Below are 12,423 nucleotides of genomic sequence, written 5' to 3'. Positions count from 1 at the left end.
TCTTGCTGCAGTTATACAAGTTATTGGTGAGGCCACACCTGGAATACTGCGTGTAGTTTTGGTTTCCATATTTATGAAAGGATATACTTGCTTTGGAGGAAGTTGAGAGAAGTTTCACTAGATTGATACCGGAGATGAGGGGTTGACTTATGAGAAAAGATTGAGGAGGTTGGGCCTCCACTCATTGAATTGAGAAGAACGAATGAGAGGTGATTTATCGAAACTTTAAGATATGAGGGGGCTTGACAAGCTGGATGCAGAGAGGATGGTTTCACTGATTGGGGAGACTAGAACTTGGGCGCATAATCTTAGAATAACGGGCCGCCCATTTAAAACTGAGATGAGGCGGAATTTCTTCTCTCAGAGGGTTAAAAACCTGTGGAATTCGCTGCCTCAGAGAGCTGTATAAGCTGGGACATCGAATATATTTAAGACAGAGATAGACATTGTCTTAACTGATAAGGGAATAAGGGGTTATGGGGAGCGGGCAGAGAAGTGGACCTGAGTCCATGATCGGATCAGTCATGATCATATTAAATGGTGGAGCAGGCTCGAGGGGCCGTATGCCCTACTCCTGCTCCTATTTCTTATGTTCTTATTTTCTTATATCGTGGATGTCTGGTATGGGAGTGTGGATTTGATTCTGTATCTGTCCATCTCTGGTATGTGAATGAGGGTTTTACTCTGCATGTTAGTTTCTGATACGAGAGCATGGATTTTATCCTGTACCTGTCAATTACTGGTAATTGCCTGTGGGTTTCATTCTCTATCAAAAACGGCCACATTACAACATAATTCTAAAAGGACAAAGAGTGTTTTTAAAAACAAGCCTGAAAGCTCTGAGTCTCAAAGCGAGAAGCATTCGTAACAAGGTGGACAAATTAACTGCACAGATAGCTGTTAGCGGATATAGCGGGATTACAGAGACATGGCTCCAGAGTAACCACAGCTGGGAACATAACATCCAGGGGTAATCAATATTCAGGAAGAATAGCCAGAAAGGAAAAGGAGCTGGGGTAGTGTTAATGGTTAAAGAGGAGGTTAATGCAACAGTAAGGAAGGACATTGGCTGGGATAATATGGAACCTATATGGGTAGAGCTGCGAAACACAAAAGAGCAGAAAACGTTCGTTGGAGTTTGTACAAACCACCAAACAGTAGTAGGGAGGTTGGGGATGGCTTCAAACAGGAAATTAGGGATGCGTGCAATAAGGGTACAGCAGTTTTCATGGGTTACCTTAACCTAGATATTGATTGGGCTCACCAAACTTGTCACAATACTGTGGAGGAGGATTTCCTGGAGTGTATAAGATATGATTTTCTAGATCAATATTTCGAGGAACCAACTGGAGAGCAGGTCACCCTAGACTGGGTCTTCTGTAACGAGAGAGGAATGATTAGCAATCTGGCCGTGCGTGGCCCCTTGGGGAAAAGTGACCATAATATGTTAGAATTCTTCATTAAGCTGGAGAGCGACACGGTTAACTCAGAGACGAGGGTCCTGAACTTAAAGGAAACTTCAATGGTATGAGACGTGATTTTGCTAGGATAAATTGGCGAATGATACTTAAAGGGTTGACGGTGGATAGGCGATGGCAGACATTTAAAGATCACATGGATGAATTACAACTATTGTACATCCCTGTCTGGCATAAAAATAAAACCGGAAAGGTGGCTCAACCATGGCTAACAAGGGAAATTAGGGACAGTGTTAAATCCAAGGAAGAGGCATATAAATTTGCCAGAAAAAGCTGCAAACCTGAGGACTGGGAGAAATTTTGAATTCAGCAGAGGAGGACAAAGGGTCTAATTAGGAGGGGGAAAATAGAGTATGAGAATAAGCTTGCAGGGAACATTAAAAACTGACTGCAAAAGCTTCTATAGATATGTGAAGAGAAAAAGGTGAATTCATAATGGGGAACAAGGAAATGACAGACCAATTGAACAAATACTTTGGTTCTGTCTTCACTGAGGAAGACACGAATAACCTCCCGAAATTACTAAGGGACCGAGGATCTAAGGGAAGGAGGAACTGAGGGAAATCCTTATTAGTCAAGAAATGGTTGTAGGGAAACTGATGGGACTGAAGGCCGATAAATCCCCAGGGCCTGATAGTCTGCATCCCAGAGTAGTTAAAGAAGTGGCCCTAGAAATAGTAGATGCATTGGTGGTCATTTTCCGGAATTTCATGGACAATGGATCAGTACCTATGGATTGGAGGGTAGCTAATGTAACCCCACTTTTAAAAAAAATGAGGGGGAGAGAAAACAGGGAATTATAGACCGGTTTGCATGACATCGGTGGTGGGTAAAATGCTGGAATCAATTATTAAAGATGCAATAACAGATCATTTGGACAGCAGTGACAGGATTGGTCCAAGTCAGCATGGATTTATGAAAGGGAATTCATGCTTGACAAATCTTCGAGAGTTTTTTGAGGATGTAACGAGTGGAGTGGATAAGGGAGAACCAGTGGGGATGTGGTGTATTTGGAATTTCAAAAGACTTTTGACAAGGTCCCACACAAGAGATTAGTGTGCAAAATTAAAGCACATGGTATTGGGGGTAATGTATTGACGTGGATAGAGAACCGGTTGGCAGACAGGAAGCAAAGAGTAGGAATAAACGGGTCTTTTTCAGAATGGCAGGCAGTGACTAGTGGGGTGCTGCAAGGTTCAGTTCATTGAACCCAACTAATTAAAATATATGTTAATGATTTAGACGATGGAATTGAAGGTAATACATCCAAGTTTGCAGATGACACTAAGCTGGATGGCAGTGTGAGCTGTGAGTAGGATGCTAAGAGGCTGCAGGGTGACTTGGACAGGTTAGGTGAATGGGCAATTTCGTGGCAGATGCAGTTTAATGTGGATAAATGTGAGGTTATCCACTTTGGTGGCAAAAACAGGAAGGCAGATTATCTGAATGCTGACAGATTAGTAAAATGGAAGGTGCAAAGAGTCCTGGATGTCATGGTACATCAGTCACTGAAGGTAGGCATGCAGGTCCAGCAGGCAGTAAAGAAAGCAACTGGCATGCTGGCCTTCATAGCGAGGGGATTTGAGCAGGGAAGTCTTACTGCAGTTGTACAGGGCCTTGGTGAGACCACACCTTGAGTATTGTGTGCAGTCTTGGTCTATTAATCTGAGCAAGGACGTGCTTGCTATTGAGGGAGTGCAGCGAAGGTTCACCAGACTAATTCCCGGGATGGCAGGACTGAGATATGAAGAAAGACTGGATTAGCTAGGCTTACACTCACTGGAATTTAGAAGAATGAGAGGGGATCTCATAGAAACATTTAATATTATGACGGGACTGGACAGGTTAGAGGCAGGAAGAATGTTCCTGATGTTGGGGAAGTCCAGAATCATGGTCACAGTCTAAGGATAAGGGTTAAGCCATATCGGATAGAAATGAGGAGAAACCTTTTCACCCAGAGAGTGGTAAACCTGTGCAGTTCTCTACCACAGAAAGTTGTGGAGTCCAGTTCGTTGGATATATTCAACAGGGAGTTAGATGTGGCCCTTACGGCTAAGGGGATCAGGGGGTATAGAGAGAAAGCGGGACTGAGGTACTGAAGTTGCATGATCAGCCATGATCATATTGAATGGTGGTGGAGGCTCGAAGGCCGAATGGCCTGCTCCTGCACCTATTTTCTATGTTTCTTTCCATTCTTGGTGTGTGAGTGTGTTCTGTGCTGTATCTGTCCATCTCTGTTATGTGAATGTCAGCTCCACTCCATACCTGTCATTCTCCAGTATGTAAGTATTGTTTTACTGTGTACCAGCAATTCATGATAGAGTATTGGTTTTACTTTCTAACAATCAATTTGTGTTCTGGAGGTGAGTTTTATGCTGAATCTGTCGGTCTCTGGTAAATGAATCTGAGTTTTACTCTGTATCTATCTGTCTCTGCTCTGAGTGTGGGCCTTTATCTGTATCTCTCCATTTCTGTTATGAGAGCCTGGGTTTTATTCTGTACCCGGCAAGTTCTGATATGTGATTGCGGGCCTTACTCTATACCTGCCAGTTTCTGCTTAATTGTGAGTTGGCTTTCCTTTGTACCTGTCAGTTTCTGGAATGAAAGAGAGATCTTTACCCTGTACCTGTCAATTCCTGGTTCGTGAGTATGGGCATGTCAGTGTATGTCAATTTATGTTATGGGAATATGGATTTTAATTTTTCAACCTCTGATATGTGAGTATGGGTTTTATACTGTATCTCTCAGCCTCTGATATGTGAGTGTGGGTTTTATACTGTATCACTCAGTCTCTGATATGTGAGTGTGGGTTTTATACTGTATCTCTTAGTCTCTGATATGTGAGTGTGGGTTTTATACTGTATCACTCAGTCTCTGATATGTGAGTGTGGGTTTTATACTGTATCTCTTAGTCTCTGATATGTGAGTGTGGGTTTTATCCTGTATCACTCAGTCTCTGATATGCAAGTGTGTGTTTTTTCTGCAACTGTCAGGTTTTGGTGTGTGTTGAGATTTAATCTGTGCGTCTCAGTTTCTGCTGCGGTAGTTTGGGTTTAATCTGTATTTGTCACTCTCTGGTATGTGAACGTGAGAATCAATGTTACTTTTTACGTGTATTTCTCTGATGTGTGAGTGAAGATTATGCCTTCTGTGTCATTTTTCAGATGTGCGGGTGTGGGTTTTACTCTGCCCCGATCAGTTTCTGCGATGCAAGTAACAATTTTACTTACTGCCTTTCAGTTTTCCGATATGTGCACATGGGATTTACACTTTACCTGTCACTCTCTGGTATGCAAGTGGGGATTTTATTCTGTTACTGTCACTTTCATGTATGTGGGTGCGTGTTGTATACTGTATCTGTCAATCTATGGTACGGGAATGTGGGATTTATTCTGCACCTGTCATCCTCTGGTATGTTCGGGGGTTTAAATACTAAATCTGTCAGATTCTGAATCACGAATATGGCTTTTGCTCTGTACCCATCAGCTTCTGATATGCGAGTGTAGTTTATACTATCTGTTTGACATTTTTTCTGATAGATGATTGTCTTTTATTCCCTACCTACCAGTTTCTGGCAAGTGAGTGTGGGTGTTTAATGTACCTGTCAGTGTGATCTGTTTCAATGGTGAAACAGCATCTGATTCTACTGCTCAATTTGGCGGTAAGATTCACAATTTAACTCTGCCACTTCGGATCATTGTGGGACTGACAGCTTCTGCACCCTGTGAAAATAGGATTGAGGCCAGTTCTGTGTCTCTGTGCTCTGTGAGTGATAATCTACTTACTGTTTGTGTGAGAAGGAGCTGCCTGCACTGTTCCTTGTATTCTGGGTGGAGGAAAGATCACTATTGTTCTGACTGAAGAATTTTGCTCTGAGATTAATAATACGAGAACATTATTAGTTCTAAGATATGGATGCGCGGAGAATATGATGTATCTGAGGGAGTGACAATGTATCTCTCAATGATCAGCAACACGGTTCTGGAGAACTCAGCTCACCGAAACAACAGAACCCGTCTTTAAAATATCTTCCCCCACACTCCTTTCCTGATGCCTTCAATAGATGCACTTTGTGAAACTCCTCACATCCTCACTGTTGGGCTGTGTTTCCACTGCTCACTGCCCAAGAACAAAAGACACGTTGAGATTGGAACTGAATCAGGAACATTCACGACTGATTTGGGGAAAGAAAGCAGCAATGATTTGAAACAGCGAGGTGATTTACTTTATCTGTTACCTTACACTGTCCTCGCACAGCCCGAGAATGGCCTCTTCCATCCTCCACTCACATCATGTCCCGGAACTAGACACTGCTCCACTCTTCCTCTTACACACAGCCCCCAATGGAACTCAACCAGGAACGTTCACTACTGGTTTGGAGAGAGAAAGCAGCAGATTGTAAATAGGTGATTCTGACCATTCTGTCTCTCTTACCCTGGACACACACTGTCCACACACAGCACGAGAATGGCCTCTCCCTTCCCTGACTCACACCATGCACTGACACTGGTTCTTGGTGCACTCTGCCCCATACACACATTCCCCGACTCCCCCTAAACTGCACCCGGACTCAATGCCGATCTCTGAGCCCATCTGCGGACACGCTTCCAAAGCGCTGCGCTGTGGTAAGGAGGCTGCTGCTCACTGCCTTACCCCGGGGTCACAGTGTCTCCATTCCCGGCTGTTTTAAACCATCTTTTTCCACTCACTGAGTGAATGGTGATTACAGGCAGGGCTGGGGGAGGGGAGGGCGCATGTGCAATTCTGTTCACTTGAAATGGACACAGGAGGCTGGGCTGAACTGCGCATGCGAAGCTCTCTTCAATAATTCTGCCTTTAAAAATCAAAGTGCACTTTTCCCAATTTACTTTTATCAGAATCTGAGCAAAAGAACTGGGCCTGGCGGGAAAGGACAGAAAATGATTAAAGCTAGGAGCCTTGTCCCTTGGAGATTCTCAATTTGGGATTATTCCGTGCAGGGTGTTTCTCTCCATGAGCCCGTCTTCACAAAGCAATTCTGCAGAAACATCAGAGGGACGAGGGAGTGGGGTGTTTGCTGGGACCGTGCAGGACTTAATATCCGACAGAAAAAATCAGAGATTAGTTTAATTACAGTAAAACACTCGGTCACTGAGAGTAATACTGAAGTGGATAATCAAGGGGCTATAGTGAGGGAGTAACTTAATACAATCACTATTCAAGATAGTACTCAGAAAAATAATGGGACGAAAGGCAGACAAGTCACCTTGCCCTGATGGCTTACATCGTAGCGTCTTAAAAGAAGTGGCTGTCGCGACAGTGGACACATTGGTTGTAATCTACCAAAATTCCCTGGATTCTGGGGCGGTCCCAACAGATTGGAAAACCGAAAATGTAACGCTTCTATTTAAAAAAAGGAGGCAGACAATAAGCAGGAAACTATAGACCAGTTAGCCTAACATCTGTCATTGGGAAAGTGCTGGAGACCATTATTAAGGAAGCAGTCGTGGGACATTTGGAAAAGCATGATTCAATCAAGCAGAGTCAGTATGGCTTCATGAAAGGGAACTCATGTTTGACAAATTTGCTGGAGTTTTTTGAGGATATAATGAGTAGGATGGATAAGTCGGAAGCAGTGTATGTGGTGTGTTTGGATTTCCAGAAGGCTTTTGATAAGATGGCACATAAGAGGTTACTGCACAAGATAAAAGCACACTGGGTTGGGAACAGTATATTAGCATGGATAGAGGATAGGTTAACTAAAAGAAAATCGAGAGTCGGGATAAATTGGTCTTTTTCTGGTTGGCAAATGGTGACTAGTTGGGTGCTGCAGGAATCGGTGCTAGGTCCTCACCTATTTCCAATCTATATTCATGACTTGGAGAAAAGGACCGAGTGTAATATAGCCAAGTTTGCTGATGATACAAAGGTGAGTGAGAAGCAAATTGAGGACACAAATAATCTGCAATGGGATATAGACAGGCTCAATGAGTGGGCAAAAATTTGTCAGATGTAGTATTATATGGGAAAATGTGAGGTTATCCACTTTGGCAAACATAATAAAAAGAAAGTTATCATTTAAATGGAGAAAAATTGCAAGTGCTACAGGACAGATTGACCTGAGGCTGTTTGTGCATTAAACACAAAAAGTTAGTATGCAGGTACAGCAAGTAATCAGCAAGGCAAGTGGAATGTTGGCCTTTATTGCAAGGGGAATAGAATATAAATGCAGAGAATTCCTGCTATAACTGTACAGGGTATTGTTGAGACCACACCTGGAATACTACATTCAATTTTGGTCTGCATATTTAAGGAAGGATATACTTGCATTGGAGGCTGTTCAGAGGTTAATTCTGGCGATGAGCGGGTTGTCTTATGAGGATATGTTGAGAAGGTTGGGCTGATACACATTGGAATTCAACAGAATAAGAGGTGATCTGATTGAAACATATGATAACGAGGGGACTTGACAAGGTGGATCCAGAGAGGATATTGCCACTCATTGAGTAAACTAAAACTAGGGTGCATCGTCTCAGAATAGGGTGTCACCCATTTAAAACTGAGATGAGGAGGAATTTCTTCTCTCAGAGGGTAAATCTGTGGAATTCTCTGTCCCAGAGCTGTGGAGGCTGGGTCATTGAATGTATTTAAGGCAGAGATAGACAGATATTTGAGCGATAAGGGATTAAAGGGTTATGGGGAGCGGGCAGAGAAGTGAAGGTGAGTCCATGATCAGATCAGCTGTGATCTTATTGAATGGCAGAGCAGGATCCAAGGGCCAAATGATCCACTCATGCTCCTATTTCTTATATTATTATGTTATTATGAGATAATAACCTGGGACTGTACATGGGGACTCTAACCCTGGGACTGTACATGGGGACACTAACCCTGGGACTGTACATGGGGACTCTAACCCTGGGAGTGTACATGGGGACTCTAACCCTGGGACTGTACATGGGGACTCTAATCCTGGGACTGTTTATGGGGACTCTAACCCTGGGACTGTACATGGGGACTCTAACCCTGGGACTGTACATGGGGACTCTAACCTTGGGAGTGAACAGCTCTGAGGCTTACCTGTTACAATTGTCTGGGATGTAACCAGAAGCTTAGCACTGAGCAGCGCCTTTAGAAGATGGTGAGAAATCCGAGGTGTCGAGATTAAATAACTGAGCTGTTACTTTACCAAGATGGCCACGCATGCGCTTTCCTGCTCACTGAACCAAGATGGCGGAGGACTGGCCCTGCCTTCCTGTACAAAAATGGCCGCCGTTAGCCTGGGCCTTTGACCGGGACAAAGCCTCGAGGCTGCAGCCGCCGATATTCCGTTTATTATTCCGGGGTTCCGGCGGGCTCCAGTTGTTTATGAAGTCTCCCCGCCCACCCGCTGGTCCTTTACTCACCTCCACCCTGCTGAAATTGAGCTGTTTTGCGGAGCTCATTTCACCATCCCTGCTCCGCCATTACACACACTGCGCATGCTCCGAATACAACCAGTTTCGGCGCCTGCGCACTCGGTCCCTGAAGTCTGTGGTCGGCAGTAATGCTGGGTAAATAGGAACAGCCAATCAGTGAATGGGACAGGATTTACTGGGCCCCCATTGGCCACTGAACCATGTTCATTCTGGAACTTCGACTTTGTTTTTGCTGTTCTGAATAACCCTGTACCTGAGCTGGAGATTAATGTTCTGTCTCAATATTGTTTCAAACATCGTTTGTCCAATATTTGATTTCTCCATAACCATCATCATCATCATAGGCAGTCCCTGGAAGCGAGGATGACTTGCTTCCACGCCAAAAAAGAATGAGTTCACAGGTGTTTTAATGAAGGACCTAATATTGCAAATCCCGAGCTACATTTTGAACGGTTGAAGCTGGCTGTGTTTGGATTTTTTTAACGTGTGGTGGCCGTTGCACACCAGCCACCACACTGGCTTGACAGAGCTCGGTCTTGCTCCAGTGGCAAGGATTACCCCAGACGCCTGGAGACCAGCTCTGCTGCACGGACTGGGCGCACACATGTAAAGCAATCTGGGCTGGGCCACGCTGCGCCTAGCCCCTTGCCCCTTCTGGGCCCCAGACTCATGCCTCTCCTGGGCCCCAATCACGTCCTTCTATAATCTCTTGACGCTGCTTCGCCCCTCCTGCTGTGCCTGCCCGCACTGCAGTTAGCGACGTGACTTTGCAGCCGTCACCATCCTACAATGGAATGCCACCGCCGCACACTGCTCCCTCTGATTGCCCCGTCCTGCTGATGGTCATGCAGGCCGGGACCATGCCGTTGCACGGGAGACCAATTCATGTTCCCTTCCCTTCCATTTTGGGCCTTTTCTTACTCTAGATTATTTCACTTCTCACGCAGTTCATCTTTTGCCACATCAAATCCCAAGCTTGTTTTGTTTGAGCATACAGCTTGTGGATGGCACACACTGAACCGGCGTGTCTCACTTTACAGACATTTGACGTTCTTTGAAAGACATATCTTGCTTAAGAATGGAACTCTCATATTTTCTATATTGTTTAACGATTTTTGAATGCGGTTAACAGATCTCCACACATACTGCATGTGATTGATTTGAAATACCTGGTCTTTGTAATTGCATTTGCTAATTTTGATGGGTTAGTTGATTATAATTACTTCTCACGAACATACGTTGCAGAAATTTTTTGCATCAAAATAATTGTTTAAACACTTCCTTTATCGGGTCTTTAGCTTCCCCACTGATCACTGTTTCCTCTTGTGGGGGGAATCGAGAACTAGGTGGCGAAGTCTGAGCATAAGGGGTCGCCCATTTAAAACGCAAATGAAGATGAATTTCTTTTCTCAGAGAATCGTGAATCTTTGAAATTCTCTACCCCAGAGAGCAACGGACGCTGGATCATTGAATATATTTAAGTTGCAGATGGACTGATTTTTGAAAGATGGGGAAGTCAAGCGTTATGCGGAGAGAGCAGGGAAGTGGAATTGAGGCCAAGATCATATCAGCCACGATATTATTGAATGACAGAGCGAGCTCAACGATTCAGATGCCCTACTTCTGCACCTATTTCTTATGTTCTTAACATTGATTAGGGGCTGGGTTCAGATGTAGGTTTAGTGGTTAGTGGGTGTGGTTTGTGGCTATGTGTTAGTATTGGGATTAGTGATTGGGATAGTCAATATGATATTGGGCTTAGGATACATTGATTAACGTAGAAAGCACTATTGGCAATATAAGTGTCACTGAACTTGCCCTTTTCCATTTCATGTTTTTAATCTCTCACAGACGAGTCACAAAACAGCATCACAATGTGTTAATTCAAGGAACCTTCGTTTCTGCGCAAGCCTCATTTCCTCCCTTATTTTACAACTCTACATTTCTCACAGAAGAATCAATTAGTGACATTAGATTTGGGGATTTTGCGACAATAACAGATGGATACAGTTGTTGTGCTGGTTACAATTAATCATCAGCCTGCTTGAAAAGGGCTTCTGACAATAATCTGTCACCAGGCCTCACAGTCACCGTCTGATTCCACCATCATATCTTCATTCATTACCCACCTTTCCCCCTAACTAGAACTGTTTTCAGTGGCATGGCCATTCCCCATACTGAGGCTCTCTAATTACCGAGCAGAGCATGAACACCGGCACAGACTGGTTAGCCCGAATGGCCCATTTCTGCCCATATATCTGATGTAATTCTATAGTCTCAGTGTAAGTGGTCCAAGGATTTGGTGCCTCAGTGTTATTGGTCCCTGGATTTGTTGTCACGGTATCAGTAATCCCTCAATTAGGTGTCACGATGTAATTCATCATGGATTTGATGTCTCATTGTAACTAGTCCCTGGATTTGGTGCCTCAGTGTAAGGGTTCCCTGGATTTGATGCCTCAATGTAAGTTGTCCCTGGATTTGGAGTCACAATGTATGTGGTCCCTGGATTTGGTGTCAATAACACCTCATCACTGGGACTGAGGGCAAACCCGCCGCCCAGCGACGCATTCAGCACAGAATGATCCCACTCAAATCTATTCCCAATTAACACTGCCAACATTAATTCACCAGGAACAGTCCAGTGCCTGCAAGGAACTGCAACCCCACGTCTAACTTCAGTGAAACACACAATATAAAACATTTGAAAGGAAAAATAAACCCCATCATAGTTCAACAAAGGCACTTAAAGGGCTGTAAATCCCATTCACTCATACACCTTCTTCACCCCTTCTCTACACCTCCCCCTTCGCAACTACGCTTTCAACCCAACTCCCCAACCCCTCACCCCAACTCCTCTATCATCGCATTTCTCTCAAACCCTCAACCCAACACCTCTTTTACGCCTACTCTCCAAACCCTCCTCACCCAACTCCTCTTTTAACCTACAATTTAATTCTTAACATCACTTACACAAGTCATCCACACTGGAGGTAAATCTCAGGAACTTCTGTGATGGTGAGGTGATCACTGGGCAATAAAATGCAGAGACTGGTGGGAGGCTGCTTATTACCCTCGGTGAGATTTACTCCCCTTTCCCACAGTATACTGCGGACAAGTGGTCACCTTGGTAAAGGAATGGTCAGTGTGACATCACTTTCGAATCAAGAGCACAAAAGACAATGTGTCATCAATAAATGGTAAAGGGATTAAACACTCTGCAATTACATTGTAAATAAGAGCAAATAAAATGCTGGAAAATAACTGGCGAAAACAATAGCTTATCTCTGTCGAATTCATTGTCAAAAATTAAGAATGATGTGTTATGTTTACACACACGCTCACACACACGCATATAGGGAAAATACTTTTTTGTGTGCACGTTTCAGTTGTTGTGCTTAACCAGAAGCTTAATTTTACTTCGGCCTTTAGGACCTTGCGGGAGCCTACCGGCGGTGCTTGCTGTGTGAGGATACAAGGAGACAGCGCGCGTTTGCTCCTCCCAAACCTGGGGGAATGGAGCAGATATGTAAAGGGACCCGGACTCCCTT

General features: G+C 44.1%; 1 pseudogene; it reads right to left on the bottom strand.

The window, feature by feature from the left end:
* The window catches only part of LOC139249599 (zinc finger protein 70-like), a 112,023-nt pseudogene that overhangs the window by 38,622 nt on the left and 60,978 nt on the right, over window positions 1-12,423 (bottom strand).

Source organism: Pristiophorus japonicus, unplaced genomic scaffold, assembly GCF_044704955.1.
Source record: "Pristiophorus japonicus isolate sPriJap1 unplaced genomic scaffold, sPriJap1.hap1 HAP1_SCAFFOLD_33, whole genome shotgun sequence".
Lineage (NCBI taxonomy): Eukaryota > Metazoa > Chordata > Chondrichthyes > Pristiophoridae > Pristiophorus > Pristiophorus japonicus.
The sequence above is the reverse complement of the archived record's forward strand: the minus strand, read 5'-3'. Positions and strand labels throughout refer to the sequence as shown.